We start from the raw sequence: 23,563 nt of genomic DNA on the forward strand, positions 1-23,563 counted from the left end.
ACAGCCAGAGCTATAAAGAGAAACCCTGTCTCGAAAACAAAAACAAAAACAAAAACAAAAACAAAAAAAAAAACCATGATATTTGAGATTTCTTCACATTCCAAGTTTGTATATGTATAATACTATTCTGTGAATAGAAATGTTCTTAAGGTGTTTGATAATTGTCTAGGTGCTAACTCATTTATCCCAGTTTAACCTTTGAATTCTTTATTCTATAATGTTTGTATTCATTACTCTTACCCTGCACCATTAACAAGTTAGGATCAGTGCATTTTACTTCTAATGGCCTTTAAAGGCTATCAAATTAGTTGTCTGTCATTATTCTAAATTAATTGTCTACCAGTATTAGTATTTCATTTCATGCTTATTTCTAGAGGGTAATAAATGGAAAAGAGCATCACCTCAGTCATCAAATGGAGGGGGCAAACAGCTTGGGTTTAGGTGCCCAGATGTGAACAGTCATGGATACAAGGCTCTTCATTTAGCCTCCAAGTGTTATCAACCACTGAGATCCACTTTGTGGCAAATTGTCACTGAAATAGCACCATTCACCTGCCTGTTTTCTCAGACAGATGTGTGGTCCATGTACAGGCTCACTGAGTTGGTGGTTGTTGCTACTTTTGGTTGATCATAACACACTATTCCAATGTTAACAGGTAGGCATTGTGGAAGGACAATATTGAGAAATCTTTCTGGTCCCTAGGGATAATTTTGTTCTGCATTTCAACCAATCAGATTACTCTCTGAGCTTTAGTTTCATACCAAAAAAAAGGTATTTCAGTCTAAATTTTCATATTTCTAAATGAATTGTTAATGCTGTGTGGATTCCTGAACCTTCTTGAATGAAGAGTTGCCATTATGAAGACGTTTGCTTCCTACAACTAACTAGCTGTAGAGAGTGAGAGATGCAGCCAGAGCCAAGGACTGTTATTGCTGGTGCTGTGATTTCTGGACCATCACAAATAATCTAAGTATTAACATTATGAAAAGAGTTCTTATGTATATTTATTTTTGCTCAACCAAGCACTTAATTTGTATATTATATGTGAAAATTATTTTTGAGCAGAATTAGCAGAACACATGACATTCTAAACCACAAACTTCCTTTTTGTGCTTGAATTTCTTCTCTCCATATAGTTAGGAAGTCTAAAATTTATATCAGAACTGTATTTATTATTTAGTATTATTTGAGACCTATTTTAGAATCTGTGAATAGTGATATCCCTTTTAGACTTCTTCTTTATTCTTCCCTTATTTAGCATTTATTTCGTCCCAAGGGTACTCCTCTTTAGGGAAAGTGCTCATTTGTGGCTTCTCCTTGACCTTGACACATCTCAGACTAAAGTGCCATTATCCCCTATTTTGAATTGGGAGACAGAGATGAAATCTTGCTTTAGTTTGTAATTGAATCATAGATGTATGTGGAAGATGCTCTTTGTTAAATTACAAGCACACTAGTCACAGAATATTATGAAAATGTGCACATTTAAGGAGAAGACCTTGCGACCCCTCGTGATTTTATTTGCAAAATGAATTACCTTCGGTCTCTACAATTATATGATTTTTACAATAACCTTAAATCCATTCAAAACTATATCAATGTAGACCTTTGTGAAGATATAATATAAAATGTTTGAATAGTTTCTGAGTGTGTATGCTGAAATTTCTTAATTTTAGATTCTTGTCACATTTACTTACATCTTAAACATGTTTTTCAAGTTCTCTATAGAAATAAATAGTTTCTCTAGGGTCACAAGTAATCTTTGAAATGATTCTTATGACCTGAACAAATACAGATTTTTAGAAGTTTTGAAATTGTGTGTGCTAAGAACTGAGACTCTGCCTCTTTTTGTACTAGGCACGTGCTTGCTTAATTACATTTTTAATCCTGGGATTATTTTTTTCTTCCAAAGTGAGGGCTAGAATATATATATATTTTATTAGATATTTTCTTTATTTACATCTCAAATGTTTTCCCTTCCTAGTTTTCCCTCTGAAAATCTTCTAGTGTGTGTGTGTGTGTGTGTGTGTGTGTGTGTGTGTGTGAGAGAGAGAGAGAGAGAGAGAGAGAGAGAGAGAGAGAGAGAGAGAGATGAGTATGTATACAGCTCCCCTCCCCTGAAGTTTTATTTTATCTTGGTTTCCAATGTGAAATGCTTCTGTTTTACCAGCTATGCCAAAATAGGTAATAATCAAAAAATACCCTCAGATTTTTTTTCTTTTTAGTAAACTCAGTTGGAAGAAATAAAAGGTAAGTGGCCTGTGAAGAGGGGAAGGAATCCTGTGGGTCAGAGGCCAATCACATACTGTGGTCAGAGGTGGATGCATGGTTAATTTGTGATGTTATCACAGATGTCTCAAGGTCAAGTTTTAGAGTTCTTTAACAGCAACTCAGAGTGTATAGGCCCTGGGATTTTCATATTTGTTCCAACTATAATAGAATTTTGACACTCATTACTTTAATTGTTCTTTAAAAAAAAAAAAAAAAAAACATGGCCTCTCTTTCCTTAGTTGTTATTGTTCTCTCTGTGTCCCTCTGTCTTTCTCTCTGTCTCTCTGTCTATTTCTTTGACTGGCATTTTGTGTCTCTTTCTCTCACACACAGAGACACACACAGACATACACATATACATACCCTTGCACACACAGACACACACAACACGTACATATACATGTGCACACACACACACGGGCTGCTGAGGCCATTTAGTGTTGCTTATGGACATGGTGATATGAGAGGGAGGAGCCCTTTCATGGGAGCCCCACTTGAGGGCAAAGAACTACTGTCAACTAAGTAATGCTGAGAGCAAGAGAAAGCCTTTCCAAGGAAGAGCCCTCAAATGGCTTTCTAGCCCCAAGTGGTCATCCTTGCAGTCATATACTCATTGCGAAATAAGACAAACAAAAACATAGTATATCAATCAGTGTTATTGCTGAAACTTGAGAAAATAAACTATGTTTTGAAAGGCAGTCAAATAATAATCAGATCTTGTGGTCAAATCCTTTCCTCAAATGATGTCAGAAAGACTGCAGGACCACACTGCCGGTGATCAGGGTCATCCTCTGACTGATGTGAGATCAGTGATGGATAGTGCTTTTCTGTTTCTCACCTAAGGCAGGAGGCCATACAGATATGCTCCATATTCTTAATTCTTTATAATGAGCATGGGACAGTTTGTGTTTTAATTTAAAAATTCGGCCAAATTTCCCTCATGTTCCACGGTTTTCCCATTATACTCTTGACAATTTGCTTAAAGCAGCTTTGCTGTATTTTTGTCCAGGGACTACAAACAGGATTTTAAAATAGAAAAACAGAAACTCAATTGGAGGCTTCAGAAAAGCTTCCTGAATTATAGCTTTGAGTTTCAGAAGTAATCTTTTAAGCAACACACAGATACAGCTTTCGTGTCTGTGTGCATGTCTGTACATCTTACTGTGTGGCCATTCCTTTCTGCACTGATTGTGTCTCTAATACTAGCATTGGGATATGCTGATGTCAGATTACTCCATATCTTTTGGTGGATTATCCCCTTGTTTTTATTTATGGAATTAGTGACTGAACCTAAGGTCTCACGAATGTTTAAAAAGAAAAAAGCCCTCTACCACTGCCTAAACCTTGAAAGTGTCTCAAAGAACAGACGGAGTTAGTTTCTAATACTTTCTGGGCCTATCGAACTTTAATACTTATTTCTTATTTCATTCATAGACATCAAACACAAATCGTCCTTCCAAGTTTGGCAATCTGGACCATTCATAAAAATGCATATTTAAATCTTAATAGAGAAAAGATGTCTGTTAAAACGAGCCCATACATTTGCATCCACTTTACTTTGAAGCCTAGATCTCACCTCATGTATGGATCAAGTAAAAACTAGAAGACAAACCACCTTTTTAGAGGAATGTCTTAGAAATTGTCTTCAAATAATTTGGAATTTCAATTCAGAACATCAGTTTACATCAAAAAAAGTTCTACACTAAGCAATAGCAGCCTCAGTACAGTATTTTAAACAGTCTTATGTACTATTTGAATTTTACATTGGAATGATGAGAAGAAATTTTCCCATCATCATCAAATGCCGTGACATCCCAAATCCTTTCAATTTGGTTCACTTAACTATACCATTTGCACTGTAACCAAATATAATTATTTTATAAAGTACTGTTATTTCATTTGTAAAATTCTCCTACAATAGACAACTTATATTGCTCAATGAAGAGTTACTCATATGAGGTTCATATTATTGAAAATATTGGACCATTGAGATGGCTCACAGGGAAGGCACTTGCCACCAAGCCTGACTACCTGAGTTTGATCCATGAGACACACATGGTGAGAGGAGAGACCTGACTCTCGGGAGTTATTTTCTAACCACCACAGATTTGCTCTGAGGCACATGCCTAAACACAAATGTATGTATGTATGTATGTATGTATATATGTATGTATGTATATGTATGTATGTATATGTGTGTATGTATGTATGCGTGTTTCTTTTTATATATGAACAGTTACACGTCATCATTTCTGATGCGTGGATTTTCTTAAAAGTTGTGATACTATTTTGGTCAAGCTGCCACATCTTATGCGAGAAGGAATTACACTCAGAATAATGAAAATGTAAAGTTGAAATTCCAGCTGTCCTAAGCTTTGCAATTTCTCTCAATTGTATAAAGTTTAGATTATAAATGGTGTCTCATTTCTACAATGTGGATTAACTCCAGTGTCAGTGGACAGATTTTGATACTTTACTCATTCTTATGGTTTTCGTATAGCTCTGGCCCTAAAGATTCTTTTAAAGGGCCTTATTTTTTTCCACTAACAACAACAAATAGCAAAAATAACACCAATGGTCAAACTAATAGCAGGCTACTTCATAACACATCAGTTGAGCTTACATTCACAGCGTTGTATGCATCCTACCACAATCCTGACAGTAGGGAAAGCTATACCCATTTCTCAGGTGACAGAGGTTTAGGAAGAGTTAATATGGTGTTCCCAGTTTAAGAGTCTACTAACTAGCACCATCTTAGCTTTATTCCAGATCCTGTATCTGTTATCAGCCATTCTTAGCCTAGCTCATGCTGGCCACACATAGGTCTTTAGTTGACAATCCTAGAGAGTAAAGAGCCTGTTACCTGCCTCTTAAGGACCTTCCTGCTAGACCTGTGTCTTTCTCCGTTCATGAGCATGGCCCATGCTTTTCTTCCTTACACAGTGGCATTAGGTAAACATCACTTTCTTATAAACCTAATTGGGAAGTAAAACTAATGGTTTATTGCACGACAGTGAACACATTGACGTTGAAGGACGTTTATAAAACTTTGGCTTTAATTCTCTTACTTTTTGATTCCTTATTTATAGATTTCCTTATTGAGATCTCCATTTATGACAAGTTGCCATTGTATTTGTAAAATAGTCAAGACTTTTAGAAACAATGTTTTTGCAATGGAGTACTACTCAGCAATTCAAAACAATGAATTCATAAAATTTTTAGGCAAATGGATGCATCTGGAGGATACCATCCTGAGTGAGGTAACCCAGTCACAAAAGAACACATATGATATGTACTCACTGATAAGCAGATATTAGCCCAGAAATTTAGAATATCCAAGATACAATTTGCAAAACACATGAAACTCAAGAAGAAGGAAAACCAAAGTGTGAATACTTCGCTCCTTCTTAGAATGGGGAATAAAATTCCCATGGAAGGAGTTACTGAGACAAAGGTCAGAGCTGAACGGAAGGAAGGACCATCCAGAGACTGCCCCACCCGGGGATCCATCCCATATACAACCACCAAACCCAGACACCATTGCATATGCCAGAAAGATTTTGCTGACAGGACCCTGACATAACTCTCTCTTGTGAGGCTATGGCAGTGCCTGGCAAATACAGAAGTTGATGCTCACAGTCATCTATTGGATAGAACATGGGGCCCCTAAGGAAGGAGCTAGAGAAAGTACCCAAGGAGCTAAAGGGGTCTGCAACCCTATAGGAGGAACAACAATATGAACTAACCAGTACCCACCCTGCCCCTGAACTGTCTCTAGTTGCATATGTAGCAGAGGATGGCCTAGTCAGCCATCAATGGGAGGCTAGGCCTTGCAAAGATCATATTCCTCAGTACAGGTGAATGCCAGGGCCAGGAAGTGGGAATGGGTGGGAGCAGGGCGGTGTGAGGGTATAGGGGACTTTGGGGATAGCATTTGAAATGTAAATGAAGAAAATATCTAAGAAAAAAAGAATGTCTTTTCTTTTTCTTTTTTTTCTTTTTGCCTTCTCATTATTCCTGCTAGAATATTAGCTCTTCAGTAGTTTCCTATTTTGCTCCGTGTTTCAATATTTTAATTATTACATTATGTATATTAATTATTAATTATTTAAATATTATTACATTAATTTATTATTTATTTAGTGTGTGTATGTGTGTGTACACATAACCACACACATATGGAAATGTACCTGCCATGGCACACTTGTGGAAATGAGAGGAAACTTGAGCAAGTTGGTTCGCAATCTCTATTATATGAGCCCCAGTGATTGGTCTCAGGTCATTAGTCTTGGCAGTAAGCGCCTGAAAGCCCAACTGAACCATCTTGCTGGCCCCTTGTTCTCTGTGTCTAATATTTAACTAAAATAGTGGCTGGCATTGTGGCTCAGTATCTACTAAATGAGTAAATGAATGGCTGAATGGTTGAATGGATGCCACTTTTTTCTTAATTATACATTAGGATGATAGACATTTTAAAAACTGCTCCAGAAGGCAGTCATTTTACCTTTCTGATCTCACTCATACAGTGTGGGTGAGTGGGTTGCTGAATGAGAATACAAACTTAGCAAATGAGACATCAGTATGCATGTATTTTATTTCAGGACACTACAACACTAGAGCAAAACCCACATGAAAATACGATCATGCAAGGAGATGTAATTAAATTCAAACTGTTGAAAAAAAAAAAACAATCTTTAAAAACCTCCAACACTATTCCTCCTGTGTAAGGTCTTCAGTAAGTACTGTGTGAGGAAGTCAAAGGAAATAACACTTATTGGTATATCTCTTTCAATGAAGGTGTGGTTATCAATTGATTTTTCTGTTGTATGTGTGGTAATAGCATCATGATGGTGACATAAGGCATGCAGATTCTTAAACTGTGGCCTCTGTAGTTTGACAACACAGGGAACCGTGTAAATTGGGACATAATATGCTCTTAATGTCTTAAAGTGCTTAAATATTTTTACAAAAGAATGGAGAGTGCTGTAGCAACAACAAAGTAATAACAACTACACAGATAATTGAGTGTAAGTGATGAGGGCTCTCTAGAAGGCTGGCCTGACGTGGCTGGAGGCCAGCCCTCACTTACTCCAGACAATAGTGATCAAATGGAAAATAATGGTTACACTGACAACCTGTGAGGCTGCATCTTTAGTGTAGTGTGGCTTAGATTGGAATTGCCAGAAAGTGACACTTAAGACAGTGAACTTCAGAGAAGAACACCCTGCTAATGAAATGTACAAATACCCTGTGAAGGAAAAAAAAAATGTATGCAAGTTCAAGTGCTATCTCTTGTGAGTAGGATTATGCAAATACGGTTGGTGTTCAATCAGCTGGCACTGCACATAGGACGTGAGTAAAGTGTACTTCAAAGTGTGTGCTTTGTGTCCTAGGTGCCATAATACTATCCGCAGGGTTGAAATTCTTGTGATGAATCAGAGCTTTGTAATGGGCAGCTGAGTGTTTCAAATAAATCTTTGGGAGTTCATTATTATCCAATGAAATTATTGCTCACTGGATCTGAAATAACAAATCTGTGGCCTTGACATTTAATCAGAGCATGAAAACACGTTTATTGAATCTCGTATTTAAGATTATTGCTGCAGCAGCAGCCCAATTAAAGCATGTGTATTTTCAAAATTCCATTTGGACACTAAAATGTAAAATGTGTGTTATCCATGCATGAATTCTTTTATTCATTGCTTTATGTTTAGTTGCCTTTTCTCAAATATGCTTAGTTTGAACATATTGTACACACACACACACACATACACACACACACACACACACACACACCTACCCAGTTGTTTTGTTTTTTGTTAAAGATAAAGGAGCAAGAAGTTTGTAATGACAATATTCTTCTGAATAATCAGTTGAATGTAAACTATTTATAATAAAATATTGAAAGGGAGTTTGTACCTGTTACAGGGCTGTTGTCCAAAATAAAGCAGTTTTACATAGTTACATAGTTTGAATTATTAGAAATCAAATAAAGTTCCTCTTCAAACTCTGGCTTTTTAAGTAAGATTGGTAGAAAGGGGAGGGAAAGAGAAAAGGAAGAGAGAAAGAAGGAAGAGAGGAAGAAGGAAGAGTCCCTGCTTCTAGTAACCCTTCTCTCACATTCTAGGAAAAAAAATTCCAAGTATTGTCTATTCATGAGCATCTGCAAATCACATTTCAGCTTAACTGTCTCTTCTCTGATTTAATAGAAGCTTTGATTGTTTTCTAGGATTTACATCCAGAGTAATTGTTTTTGCATTTTAATATAGAAGGAAGTAGATTGAATAAATGCATAACATATTAGAAATGCTATTAAGCAAACGATTCTGTGTGGTACTATTGAATGAATGTTTTCTTTTACTCTTCTGAGCACAACACAAATTTCTCCAATTATTTTTAAATTGATTGTTCTTTATTGTTGCCCAAGGAAAGGTGGGGGGAGATCCAGTTATGTGTTGAATTCACTTCTTTTGTCTGAAATAATGGCCCAGCCCACAACAGTCACCACACAATCCAGATGTCCATCTCTGTAGGTCTGTAAGTGCGATTTACAGCTACACCCAGCATGTGAATTATTTTTCGCACCCATTTTAGTTCCTGTTATTATAGCATTATTTATAATGCCCGGGTGTCTTCTAGCAGGTGTAGTTCCCTCATCTTTGCCCCGTTGCATCTGTAACTGAAAATATGATCTCCCCAGCACTCCTGCTAGGGAGTCATTGACAAACTCCCAGCAGCAGTGGTGATGGAGAGAGAAGACACATCTTTGCTTGTCACACTAGCATCTGAAGAGGTCAAAAAAAGTTGTCACGATTGTCAGTGGGTTGGAAGAATGGGGCCACAGGTGGTAGTGGAGGCCTGCAATCCCAGCTCTTAGGAGCCAAGTGGAGAAGATTTTCTTGGGGTTTTATAGCAAGATCTTGTGTCAGACAGACAGATGGACATGAAAATATAAAATAAAACAAGGAAAAGCTAGCAGGAAAACTTATAGAGAGGCCTGAACTGTTTTAGATACTTTGCCTCCTGGTTTGGGGGTTCTGTGTAAGAAGTGAGTTACAAGTGAGTGTTCTAATTTACTTAGCATAAAGACACTAAACTGCTTGCCTTGCTGTGTGTTGACCATGGGTGTGACATGTCATAAGGTCCTGTGTGGTCTGCTTATGGGAAAAAAAAAGCATAATTTTGGGGACAAGAATGCTTCTCAGAATAGTAATGGTATCTTACTTGCTCCTGTTTCTGACCTAGAAAAATAAACTTGCTTTTGCTGGTACATTAAGTATTGAGCTATAGACTCTTGGGAGTGTTGTACGTTGATTCAATAAGTGTATTTCGGGAATTAATATAGCTAAAAGAGCAGTGTTGATAAAATTAGGGATGGTAATAGGCAGCATCTCTATCATGTTCCGGTCATACCGGCAAGTAGCATTTTGATAATAGATTTTTTTCTCTTCCCCTTTCCAATAAGCATGTGTTACAGATAATATAAATGAAGAAGACAAAAGCAGTCCAATTTTTAAAGCTTTAAAAAACATAGGCCTCTTGTCAGGAGATTTCTTTCCCTAGGGTGGGAGCAACAATACAAACATGCAAACATGTTGTATTTGTTTCTTACACGGTACTCCAAGAGACATTTCCCAACAGCAAGCTAAATAGCATGTGGCAGTTGCCACAGCAACCCATTTTTGTGATTTGCAGAATAAGCAAGCGAACCTGATGCAAATTGTCAGTCAATGAATGAGTTGTGTTCTCATGGAAGCTATAACATATGCAGGCTCGTTTGGTCAATTTATGTGCATTCGTGGCGCCTCATTCTCATGCGCTTTCAATATGCCGTCAGGTATCAATATTTCATTCTTCAGCTGTGTAATTTCTGAGTTTCATATATGATGTTAACTGGAATAACTAGATGTCAGACAAGCAGAAAGGCTGTTATTGCAAACAGAAGGTTATTTGACATCTGTTTACAATTCTTGGCATATTGGTATATCAATTCTTAAGTTTATAAGGAAGATTCAACTTCAAGTTCTTTAAAGTGAGTATTTTTTTAATAATTATCATGTATAAAAACATATTTTTCTCTCAGTGAGACCTATGCTGCAGAAGTGGGCTTAGCTCTGGTCTGGAAATTCCTCTATGCAGTCTAGCAGGTGGGCCCATATATTGCACTGGGCTCTATATTCAACTTCTTTTCCCTCTCTCCTATCCTTTTACATGTATAAGGCTGTCCCCCCAAACCCCAGTGTGTGTGAGTGTGTGTGTGTGTGTGTGTGTGTGTGTGTGTGTGTATACATACATATAGATAGATCACTTGTTTTCCTATTCATTGAAATGTCTGAGAAGTTATGACCTTCACATTTTGAATCAATTTTGTTCATGAACTAATGGAATGAGAACCTGATTATTTCTACACATATTTAAAGCTAGAATAAATGAGACACAGTTTACTAGGAATCCACAAATGTCTATTCGCTATGTTCCCCTAGCAAGTGCCCCACTAATCATCCCTTCTAATAGCCTTGCACTTCCTTTTATTTCAAAGTCTATCTTTTGCATTTTCTCCTAGAACCAGAAACAGGAGAGACTGAATAATGGAGTCCTGGGAGAATTTTCTGTCCCCAGCATGCTTTCTCATGACTGCTGTCAACTGCACTCACTAGTTTCATTTATCCTCTCCCATCCTTTCGTATAATTGATATGGTGATAGCATAAGCACACTAAACAGAAAAAATATAAACCTGAATCAAGCTATAGAAGTGAGGGCATTGCTTAACAAAAACATCAAAATAAGATGATAAATGTTCAACCTCTAAGACAATATTGACTTATGGATTGCAGAGCTATGGCAAAGGGAACAGGACATAAAGACAACCGAAGGAATAAAATTATGTAACTATTGTCTTGTCTCCAGCTGAGATTGTATAATTGCACTTCTGAAAAGAAAAACCAAACAAATGGCGCAAATCCATGCAGATAGGAAGGAGGTGATCCCTGGACAGAGGGTCATTTCTCTAGCAAATTGGACTTTCCAAAAGATTCCATGGATGTAAATCTGACCCCAGAGATAGATACAGGTCTGAGAATGATGTTGCTTTTTTCTCAAACATGTCTTCGATGGATGGGTATTGCTTCTCTGTGCCCTACTTTGTTCTGTATTCACCCCTAAAATCTCTTAAATAGTAAATGCAATTCTCTTCTTTTTCTCCATTGCTTTCCTGTGCTCTCAGATTAAGATTTAGTAGAACTAGTCTAGTAGTTTAGGAATCAAACACAGACTCTGGTTTTCCTGTCATTACATGTCACTTTCTCCTTAACCGTTAAAGGATGAGTGATAATCGGACTTTTCTTATAGAAATACTACAAAAGTTAAATATATAAAGTCTCAATACAAATTCACCCTAAAGCACGAAGACATCATGAATGCCGGTCATTATCAAAATAACATTACTGCCATAATATTGCTACTCAGTTGGAATCCATTATACCTTACACTTGGCTTACTGGTGGTGATGTGATAATAAATGGAGGCACAGAAAGAGAGAGCTTCTTGGATGGCATTTGCTTCTATTGTCAGAAACGCTTAAAGAATTTACTTGCCTAGTAGACTTTTTTCCTTATTATTTCTGTGTAAATACCTATTACAGTCTGGTGCAGTCTGGCATAGTACTATTGTTTGTTAAAAGACAATAGTAATTGGATACCAGTCACAGCTCAGCATGAAAAGATTGTATAACCCTTAATGGTCTGCAGATGTTTTAAAAGTATCCAGAGTTTAGATATATTTGAAAGTACGCATGTATGCATGCATGCTTGCTAGTATAGGAGTGGGGCTATAAAATTCAGTTATCTATGATAAAAATTCAAGCATTTGTTTCAGGGCTTTTTTGAGATGTTGGATGTGGGAAGGTATTCTTTCTTGGGCTGGAGAAAACAAAGTCTTCTAGAAGTTGTTAATATTGATGTGAATGTTGCTCTGTGGTTTTAGATTTCCAAGAAGTGCCAAGGAGAGGACAAATGGGGGGGGGTGAATGAAACCCATCCCTGTGAAGTTCCAGTGACGAACATACCCTGGGTGGTCTCACAGATCATGCTAGCATCAGCAATTTAGAAAATATTGTAGCCAGAGTCTTTCATGCTCAATATCCCCAACTTTGCTTTCTTTGGGGGGAAAAAAGGTACAGCATGGTTTTGACTAAAGTTTGAAAATTGCAATGATACTTATCATTGCCAACATTGTCCTTATAGGGTGTGAGCTCTGAAGCCTTGTACTGGGTATAGCAACGGCTTGTAAGGCTTTGGATTTGAGCTGGGATGTCCAACAGGAATAGAAAATCCTCTTAGTGTCACACAATAAAATCATTTTGTTCTAGTTTTTCTTCATAGAAATATGAAATCTCTGCTGTTTCTATGGTTGCATTATTTACTTGTGAACTTTGATAAAGTAATTTCTCCCTCTTTTGTCTCCTTTTCCTGGCTTACAAATGAAAACTTCTGGAAGTCAGAGGCAGATGCCACTCAAGTAGCTTTCCCCACTGCCACTTCTGATAACACATCTCCATTCCTAAAATCATATTGGGACCCAAATTCAAAACCCCAAACTTGGGATGTTAATAAGCTCAATGCAGAGTAATGTGTTACTATCACTGAAATGCCAGTTTAAAGAGGCATCATAAAAAGTGACTCTGTGCTGTTGTCTAAGCACCTGGGAGACTCCAGCAGGTGAGAGTGCACTGGTAAGGGGTATTTCATGGAGATTTCCTACTGAGTTTCTCTGTAGGGTTCAGTAAAGAGAGAATATAATCTATACTTTGTGAAATTTCATCCTTATATCTGGTGAAGTACTTGATAGGCAAGGGGTTTAATCACCTGGTTTTCTGGGTTCCAGTTGTTCCTTTAAATAATGGGGTCACTTTGAGCAAGTAACTTAATGTCTGTCCAGTCTATCCCAGCTTGTGGATTTTGTTATATGAATGCTGGCTCTCTATTTAACGAGCTTTGATAATAAAATCTGCAGACAGTGTAGAATTCACTCATTGGTTTGGTGGCACTTTGGTAGTGTTCAGTAGAGTTACTGTGATAGAATATATGAAATGGGGGATGCACAAACACACAGGCCAAGGACGTCCAGCTCCTGGTAGACCTCATCTGAGAGTGGCTTACTCTCTAGACCAGGGAGAACAGAGCACGTTAACCAAGGTCTTGTCTTATTACAAGTTGACTAAATTCACTTGCTGGGATGTATCAATAATATCTCTTATAAAGAAACCTGTAATTCATTTAGTTACACCCTCATATCAATCTATATTTTGGGGAAAATATAACATGGTATACCTATTATATGCATATTCTGTATAAATCTAAGCAATTTTCATAGATTAAAAATCTTTACTTGGAAGACAATAGAACAGCAAAGGCTGATATTTAGCTATTTAATGCTTAAGACTATTTTTTTTCTTTTTTTGCAGAAATTCACTAGAGCTTCTGGGGTCTTGCTCTCAGAGTTTGTGCGATTCTACATTTTAATAAAGTTATCAAGGGAGTTTTATACAGATCAGCATGGATAAAAATATTCATCTATTTGCTGTGATACATGTGCCACTTATTATCTATATAAGTGTATTCATGCTTATTACCAAAATGAAATGCCATTTTTCAATTAATGACCAAGTAGTGTCTTGTCTTAGAATATCTCTGCCTTCAAAGATACATAGAAGTCCCAACCCAGTATGAGCATAGGCAGCTTGTTGTTATATATACTTAGGTATAATGATGTGTAGTGGAAAGCCTTGTACTTAAGTGAAGTTCACAGCTGTATGCATTAGTGCCTCTAGTACAGTGTGGGAAAAGAATTGGTGTTGGTCCAGGAGAAGAGTTCCCATTCTAGATCCAGGAAATTATGGAACATAACTTAGAACTGCTCCTCATCTTTTCCAGATTTGCAAAGTATAGAAAAATAATACAAAATTGGCAGTATTTTCCAAACTGAGTCATATTATTAGGAGTAAAATGATAAATTAATAATTGCTCTCTTAACACAATTTGTAAGATATTTATGGTCAAGAAAACTTTAGTTATTTTAAATCCAACTTATATTGTCTAAAATGTGATAGAAATCTTAGTTCATAAGTCACTCTGCAATTCAACCATGATGCTCTTACTGTATATTACACTTATCTGATTGTACACATTAATAAATATATTGAAGTGGAAATCAGTGTTTGGTATTCATGAAATAAGAAAGTACTCTCGCCAGGCGTGGTGGCGCACACCTTTAATCCCAGCACTCCGGAGGCAGAGGCAGGCGGATTTCTGAGTTCGAGGCCAGCCTGGTCTACAAAGTGAGCTCCAGGACAGCCAGAGTTATAAAGAGAAACCCTGTCTCGAAAAACCAAAAAAAAAAAAAAATGTACTCTCAAGTTATACCATGTGGCAAATGATAAAGATGGACTAAATATTATATAGGCTATTTGTATATGATCTGAAGACTGTGATCCTATTGTTGGGAATGTCTGTGAAAAGTGCTTCCCAAACCAAAAAACATTAGCCTTGTTCCTAAAACTATCATTGGCATTGGAACAATAGCATTCTTCTTCCTGGTGTAGATTTTGCTGTCAATATTAAAGGTGAGAGTCACGCCCTTTGCCATTGAATACATTTGGAAAGTTGTTTATCCACATGGAGTCTCAGGTCCCTCATGGAGAGATGAGGTGTATACAGAGCTTAACCAGAGTTCAGGGCATGCGTCATGAATCAGTGCTAACAAGCGTCTCTTCCTCCCTTCCCTTCTTTATTCATTGTTATAAATAAATACAAGAAGTAGCAGGACATAGTTTTTAATTAAAAATTGTTCATGTTGAGCAAGCAAGATGACTTGGGGCTGGGGTACACAAGCTGCCTACCAAACCTGGAAGCCACGTGCTCAAAGGAGAGAACTGATTTCAGGAGGCTTATCCCCACATTCCTCATGTGTACTGCATGCTCGCATGCTCACCCAGACACAAAGAAAAGGACACATAGATATAATGATGTCAGTACATACATGTCATTCATGTCCTTTCAGTTGGGTGGTAATGTTGCGTTTGACTATTTTTATTGCTTCAGAATTAAAACGTTTAGATACTTGAATTTCTTTGTTGAGTTGTCTAACTAGTTATGACTTAAAATATATTTCCATGTTCTTAAGACATTGTATGTGTAGTCACTGGAGGAAGCCTCAGTTGAAAAAAAATGAAACCGTGAGGATCAGTTTTCTTCCTGCTACCAAGTGGGTTTTAGGGATGGAATTCAGGCTAAGTGCTTTTCCTCACTGTACAAGCTCCGCTTGGGAACATTCTGACATGAATTTCTCCTTTAGCTTTTGTGTGTAGGACATTAGAACTTGAAGGGTTCCCCTGCTAGCCTTTGGTGGGGACAAAGTGAGAAACTTAGAAGCTTTATGAAGAGCCAATGTAGATGTTTTCTAATAAAGTTTCAGGTTTGGCCTAGAGTTCACTTTGAAAACCAAATGACAGCTCCCATCAATTGACTCTCTAGAGCTGGAAAGCTATTGATACTGCATAGGATCAATGAGTGCCATTGAAAATTGATGCTCCCTGCTTCAGTGGTGTTATTCAGACGTTTTCCATTTTCTTGATTAAGAAAGAATGCATGAGGACTGAGTGTCAGCAGATCGAGCTTAGCTCCTTCGTGGGATTATTTTCAATCTATATTGAAATTGGAGGCATGAATTTTTTTCCTTCCTGCCATTCTTACGCTATGTGACCTCAGGTGATGAAGCATGTTGAATTCTACTTATAAAATGTAAAGGGAAGTATCTTATGAGCTGAAGGTCACTTGTCCTTTGTGAACTGAATTATAAAGCTAAGTCCAGGCAATCTAATGCAGATCAACAGTTAACTATAGATAGGTAGAGCACTACTCTATTCAGTGGGAAAAAGAAAACACGGGAATGAGTGCAGCAAAGAGCTTCTTGGCTTGAGTGTGGTATGGAATGATGAATGGCATAGTTTGCTGAGCATCCTGCATCTAGGAGGGCGAGTCAGACTAGCTGTATCCTTGGGCGGCAGGGTTGACCTTTATGACACTAATGCATGTCTTGTAGAACCACACTTAACTTTCACGTGGCGTTCTCTTTCCTTCCCACTGTCCTTTCTCCTTGGTGATGGAGCATTGTAAAGTGGACCCTTTCCTTACTCTGTAGTTTTGCTCTCAGTGCCTAAGGCACCTGCAGTGGATGGCCATCACCCCCTTGCCCTTCACAAGAATTAGAAAGCCATCTTCCTAGCCAAATATGGAAGTGATTTCCAGCAACTACTGAAATTTCAGCAAAGGTCACTGTGCTCCCCTGCGTCCTGCAGGTGTTGAATACTCTGCAGAACATATTTAGTACTCGGTGTTTCTGAGACTGACTTTTGATAAAAAATAGAATGAAGTAGAGCCCATGAGCACTGTTAGGAAGTCTGATAGGCTGGGATCCTTAGAAATATGAATGTAGTAAAAGGAGAATGAATATTCTAAAGTTATAAGGACAAATATGAATCATATGGTGACAAGATATGTCTGGTTTCAATACCTGTTCTAATTTTTAAATTTTCTTAACCAGAGTAAACTTACGAATTTGTTGACAGTGTAAATTAAATGCCTCAATTTTGTCATGAGACTGTCTTGTATTATAGAAAACTTATTTTAGGGCATGAATCTACTAAAATAATTTGGCTTTCTTTATTAAAATTTAAGTTTTAGAAAATTGTGTAAGCTAAACCCATCTTTTGGTACTGTGGTAAATGAAGCCCCTTATATACTTTCTATAGTCAAGACATCCAGCATTTTTATTATTCAGAATTGCTGTGAGTCTGAGACTTCCCGAGCTCTTGCTTAGCTCTGGCTCACGTGTGAGCACAGTCCTAGGAGCGTGTCTGTGCCTGGTCTTGGATTCCTTGCTTTGTACAAGCAGAAAAGTGCCGCCTCCCTTTCTGGTTCCACAGGGCATTGACCCTAACAGTTTCAGCCTCTGGAAAAAGAGAACTGAGTACTGACACACAAGTCTTCACTGCCTTAGTGGGCCAGTGTGGTGTGGACAGGCAAGAAAGAGTTCATGAAGACTGAGCCTCCCTGAGCAGAGCTGCTCTGAGCTATGGGATGCTGTGCTTGCTAGAAGTACAACTTGACAGCACACACATGGTTCTTTTTGCTTTGTTGTTGTTTGGTGATGGTGGTGGTGGTGGTGGTGGTAGTGGTGGTGGTGGTGGTGGTGGTGGTGGTGGTGGTGGTGGTGGTGGTGGTTGGTGGTTGGTTGGTTGATTGGTTTGGTTCTTTTGCCTTCTTAAATTTTGGATAATATCATTCATTTAAAAAACATTATTACTTTTAAAAGTTCAAAGCAATATCACTTGGGCTTTCAGACTAAGACATGTTTTGTCAGCTAAGTTTCTTGGCCTTTTAACTTCACCATTTTGCAAATTTAGCAGTTTATATCTTTGAGTCGTAACATTTCTGGATTGTTGTGTGTCAGTTCCTCCTTGTGGTTGGTTGACTAGCCAGGAGGGAGGTACCCAAGGAGAAGCTTCTCTGTTTTACCTTTACTGGTGTTCATGCTGGTCGGTTTTCTAGAGACCCGAGAACTTGCATCTTAAATTTTGGTAACCTAGAGTAGACCCTGAGTAACATATTACCCCATTAATGCAGTTTTTGAGACCCCTGCCATTTATTGAACGTCAGACAGACAATTGGAAGAGGAGGGAGAATGTCTTAGAGTATTTCTTTCTAAAGGTTGATACATTTTAAAAAATTATACATAGTACAGTCATGTCATGTGCTTTGATCAAATCCTCTCCATTATCTCAGTCTCAACCACCTCTTACCATAAGGAAGAATATCAGTTTTTTCAAAGGGACATGACCTTTAATAGGCTGTCAAAGCCCCACTGGATGACCCCATACCCATACGTTGTCAGTCTAAGTGGTTGTTTTTCCTATTTAACATAAGCAAGGCACTTCTCAACTGTAATTTCCATTAAGCAATGTAGTTTTTAGTTTGCAGAAATCGATGAAGATCTATCATGACATCATGTGGAAGCCATAAGACTAGGAAGGCCCAGATCCAGAGAGGGAGTTAGCAAAACAGAAAGGTGGCTTCCTAAGTTTCAGACTTGGCAGTGAGCATTGCTCTACTGCCACCTGCTCACCCCAAACCTTGGCTCCTCCCATGTCAACCCTGTCTCTTCCCTAACAAGACCTCACTTAGGAGAATTATCATGCCTGGCCTTTCAGGTTGGTAGGGGCAACCGTGAAAAGATGGTTTGTGAGTAATAAAGCTTTAAACAATTCACCACCACCACTGTGTTGCTATGCATTTGTAATATCTTTCTCGATTTCCCCAAAGTTTCCGGGTCTGTTAATTACTATTATGTTAATTAAACTTTGGAGAACATTTTAGAAGCAGAGATAAATTTTACAGAAGGAAAAAAAAAACAAAACCTGAACTGTAAAAGTAGAGAAATGGCATTGCTTATAAGGGCCTTCACTCCTAAAATAAAAACAGTAGTTGAGAATTGGGAAGAGGAGGTCGATTGTTTTTGACTGGCATCTACAGGTGAGGCATGGGGTGTGAGAACAGGCAGTGAATGGGGAGAGGGCAGTGTTATGTGTCTTGAGATATTTGAGACAAAAATAATGTGGATACTTAGGGAAATGTACGGCTTCCAATTAACAACTGTATCTCTAGACCAAGGGCAGCCGTGTTCTTCCTAAGATTTTGAACAGCTGGGCAACACTCTAAACTGTATGACTCACCTTGGAGTGTAATGGACTGTAGATAAATGGGAACTGGGGGTTTGAAATGTCTCTGCGTTGTGCACTTGAAATAATCACTGTTATCAGATGGTGACTTCTGTTTCTATAATACTTTATTATCTTGATAAACACCTTTTAAATGGTGTATAGTGTGCATTTTTCTATGAGTCAGGGGAAGCCAACTTTGAATAATGGAATGAACATACAAAGGGTTTCTTCTCTAGAACTCTCTAGTAAGTAGCTGAGCAAATTTAAGATCTAATGACATTTTATTTCACTATACTAATAAAAATGTTAAACTCTCTGGGCCTCTTCACATATCAAATGAACATATTGGAGGCATTGCTTTTTATTCTAATATGCAGTTAGTCTATGAAGATACCATGTTTTATTCTCCCGTGCTGAGACTGTATAATTGTGTGAAATATTTAATGGTCTCTTTAGAAGCAATAGGCCTTCTTTATGGTCTAAAGATGAATGAATATGATAGCAAACCGGTGTGTACAAACTACACATTTATTCAAATATAGTAAGTGGCCAGTAGATAGATACTGTACTTCACTAAGCTTTGAGATAACTGTTAAGTTTTCCTCACTAATCTTGTACTGATTGATTTCCAAACAGTATCTTTGGAGATTCTGTATTCCTTCTGTCAGCTGAAAGGAAACTTTTTTTTCTCCATGTTATTTTTCTCATCCACTGGTCACATCTACTTTTTCATACTGGAATTTTATTTCCTTTTTACATCGTTACCAGGGGATTAGATGTCATCATGTTCTTCATCCTAGACACAACGTTACATGAGGCATGGGATGCGGTGCTGTCCTGTGTACTGATAGTACCCAGAGCAGCTTCCTACGTGTTCCTTGTATAGGCAGTATGAAAGCTCTGTATTGACAATGTAGATAAGTTTTATAGTATTTATTGCTGTTTGTTTTCAGATAACAAAGAAGCAATTCATAAATAGCTCAGCACTCAAAACTAAAGCCATATAGACTATATTCCATGGTCCACAGACATTGTTTCTCAAGATAGGTTGGAACCATATATTTTTCATTCAGTTATTTTGGGGGGTACAGTTGCTTAGGTTTGAAGTGGGGGGCACACTTTTGACAATGCTTATACCTTCCTTTTAATGAATTTCAGATTCATTAAAAGCTTAGCACCAGCTTAGCACTAACATTTCTCTTAAAACATGCCTTTGGTTACAACCCTTTCTGATCCACTGCCTTAGCTTGCAGTGAGCACCAGTGTTATGTTCAACAGTAATTTTACACCAGAGAGAGGGAAACATAAGAGTAAGGGAAAATTGCAACTTCAATCCGATTTGGGGCAGAAGCAGGAAGTGTAAAAATAGGAACAAAACATCAGTAAGTACATTAGTGTTTTGTAAATTGATTACCTTTTCATCATCCCTAAACTGCTGCCCTAGAAAGCAGGTGATACACTTTATTAAACCATTAACAGCAGCAACAACTGCAGCCATCAAAGAAAAAGTCCACCTACTCACCAGCATTCTAACTTAGCACTCTGCCTGTGACAAGCAGCATCCTGGAAAGATGGCCCTTTGCGGCTTGCTACAAAGCTATCATTTCCAATTCTGTTTCATAACTGCTGAGAGCATGGGTGGTCATATCTCCTGGACATGCCTGTGTGCCCATCACCAGCACAGGTGAGTTACCATATCACCAAACTCACTGATACATCCGGACACCACCCAGGGCCTGGAGTGCCAGTAATTTTCAGATCCAAATGGGTACCGCTGATACACAGAATATGTTTAAGGACATCTCTAAGATTGAAGAGGGAGTCCGCTGTTCTTAGCTGTTATTTGTTGTAATTTAAAACTTAGACTGGGTAAGATTTAAGGATATATGTGCTTGTCTTTGGTATGAAAACTTTCCCAGGAAAAGGGTCTGGGCAAAAGCTGACATGCACACTGCAGTGCTACATTACAGGCGTTGGAGCCGAGGAGCCGAGCTTCTACTGCCCGCCCTCCCTCTCACTCGCTCAGGAAGTTAGGTGCTACCTCAAAATAACGGATCCAATCTGTTTCAACAGCAGCACTTCTAATGAATAGGAGAAAAGCAAATGCAACAGCTTTCCTCCCAGTAATAAATCATTGTGTTTTTTGTATAGATTGCATGTGGCGTTGGAGGCAGCGCGAGCCAGCCTGCCAATATTGCTAGCTAATGCTTCAGCTCCTTTCATTTTTCACTCCGAGCAGGAACCCTTTCCTGAAACTTGTTCATTTCACAGAGGGAAAATCGAAGGCAGCGGCAGAGTGTCAGACTGCTTTATTGTCGTCGTTTACAGAGGTCGCTGGAATTAATTGACTCTTTATGTTACATATTGTAAACCGACTCATTTTTTTTTTGACACATTGATGGGAAGGTGGCAGGATCTAAGTGGCTGCTTATTGTCTCTCTGTTCTGCCATCTGTTATAGGCTAGGAACCTAGTAAGTCTGAAATCACAGTTTGGGAAAAGAATAGCACCCACTTTCAAAGCAGACTCCGATAACTGTGAGTTGAACTAAGAGAAGAGAGGAGAAAGCTCCAGCAGATGAAATATGAACGCTGGGTTTGTTTTAATGTCTCCACAGGACCCATTAGCAGGGGCAGTGAAGATTTCCACAGCCACCCTCAATTGGTGGTGTCGCTTTGAGAGCATATTCTAAGTAGCTGGCTTCCTCTTACAAGATTGGAAGTAAAAATCGGTCCACAGAGTACTCCATGAATCATCACTCCATGTACGCTCTGAGTTGACTGACAGTAATTCTGTCTCAAAGCGTTGCTTTTGGAACCAAGGATGAGGAACTCAGTGCACAAGTAATATTTGTCGTACCAGGGCACACTGTTTTCCTGATAAGTATTTTTAAATTTGTACTTATTTTTCTATCCATCACACTGGTCTCCTTTTCGCTAAACTAGGAAGATTCTCACTCGTGATCATAGCCTGCTTTCACTAAGATTAGAGGGACAGAAACAAGGACATATTGTTAAAAATGAATAAATTAGAGCCGAGTTAAGCCACCCGGCTCAGTGAGAGCAGTCTTCATAAATAGGAAATGTACTTTGAAGCTATACTACCGCGATGCTGTTAAATTACCAAATATGACTAGAACTCTCCTGGTTCACCGGATCCTTTTCCCTAGCTTGGTAGCTTCCTGGGCTGCATTAGCAATCAGACGCTTGCACTGTCCCCTCAGAGCAGCGAGGGGATGGGATGTTATTAAAGGGAAGTCATTTACCACAATCGGGAAGATGTAGCCTGGCAGAAATTCAATAACAGTTTGTGATATGCTCATTCTGCTACTCTGCCTGGTGCCCTTCACTCCTGACACACAACAGCATTCACCTTAAATCTTCATCCCTTGGGGCGGGCTCGGGGGGTGGGGGGGACAACGCCTCATTGGCTTCAGAACAGAGAAACATGAGTGATCTGCTTTTCATTACAAGAGCTGTGGGGGCAAAGGACCCTGATTTTTCCATCTCCCTCTGTTTCTCTCTCCTTCTCCCCTCTCTCCTGCTGCCTTCTCTACCAGCCTCTCCGTCTCCTTCCTCTCTCTTCCTGCTTCTCTCTTGGTCCTTCTGTTCTCTTTTCTCTCCCTCAGTCCCCGTCTCTTCTCTCTCCCTCCTCTCTCTCTCCTCCCCCGGCACTGCTTTTTCTCTCCCACTCACATCCTCTGATGGGCATTCAAGCTAGTAAAATGCCTGCTTGAGAATCCCACGAACGCAGCTAGGCACACACAGAGACGGCGGGGTTTGCATGTTCACTCAAAAGTGAAATGCAAAAAAAAATGCCCTTAGAATTCAGACAAGGGGAAAACATCAAAGGAGAGCTGATGTGTAACAACTCCGGCATCAACAAAAACACGAAATAGGGAACATTTAAACAGATAGGTATATTTTAAACTTACCTTGCCTTAGCAGATGCAGGGATAGCCCTCCTCCGGTGCCCCTGCTTGCTCTGTTCCTTGGCTGAAATAATCACATGGCTGTCTCCTTGCCCCAGTATAAATAGGTGCATATGTATGTGTAATAAAGTACACACAATTACATACTATAGATATGCACACATGCAAGCAATGGTGTCTCTCTTTCTTTCTCTCTCTCTCTCTCTTTCTAAAATATAAAGGAAGGCAGGAGCCTGCAGCTAGGATTCCTTCTTTTGACTGGAACTCTCTCCGGCAGCAGCAGGCTGAGCCTCCCAATCCCGTGAAGAGAGATGCTGCTAGCTGGCTTTATTTCTCCTCGTTTCCATGGTGGTTAGTGGTGCATCGTTCACCAGATCAGTTGTCACACTGACACGGTGCTGCCTGCTCAGCGGTCATTAATAACTGAACACCCTCCACTCCCCAGAGAGGAGCCAATCGCTTCAGACTGCCAAGATGTAGCACTCGCAGCTGCTCCAGCCTGGTTGGCTGAAGCAGCCTGTCTGTCCTATGACAGCGCTGCTTAGGGTACAAATAAATGAAACAGGCTTGCATATTTTTCCTTGGA

General features: G+C 38.8%; 2 protein-coding genes across 4 annotated transcripts in view; one reads left to right on the plus strand and one right to left on the minus strand.

Annotated features, from left to right (window-relative positions):
• Lrrn3 (leucine rich repeat neuronal 3) overlaps positions 1 to 23,437 on the minus strand; it is a 33,612-nt gene extending 10,175 nt beyond the window's left edge. The window contains exon 1 of one of the 2 annotated variants that reach the window (XM_085830316.1): positions 22,981 to 23,437. The gene's annotated coding sequence lies outside the window, so the exon portion shown is untranslated. The remainder of the gene's footprint in view (positions 1 to 22,980) is intronic. The other variant, XM_021179754.3, reaches the window with a different exon arrangement.
• Immp2l (inner mitochondrial membrane peptidase subunit 2) overlaps positions 1 to 23,563 on the plus strand; it is a 910,609-nt gene that overhangs the window by 415,333 nt on the left and 471,713 nt on the right. The window lies entirely within an intron of this gene.

This window comes from Mus caroli, unplaced genomic scaffold, assembly GCF_978045245.1.
Source record: "Mus caroli unplaced genomic scaffold, Mus_caroli_1 scaffold_14, whole genome shotgun sequence".
NCBI classification, from domain to species: domain Eukaryota; kingdom Metazoa; phylum Chordata; class Mammalia; order Rodentia; family Muridae; genus Mus; species Mus caroli.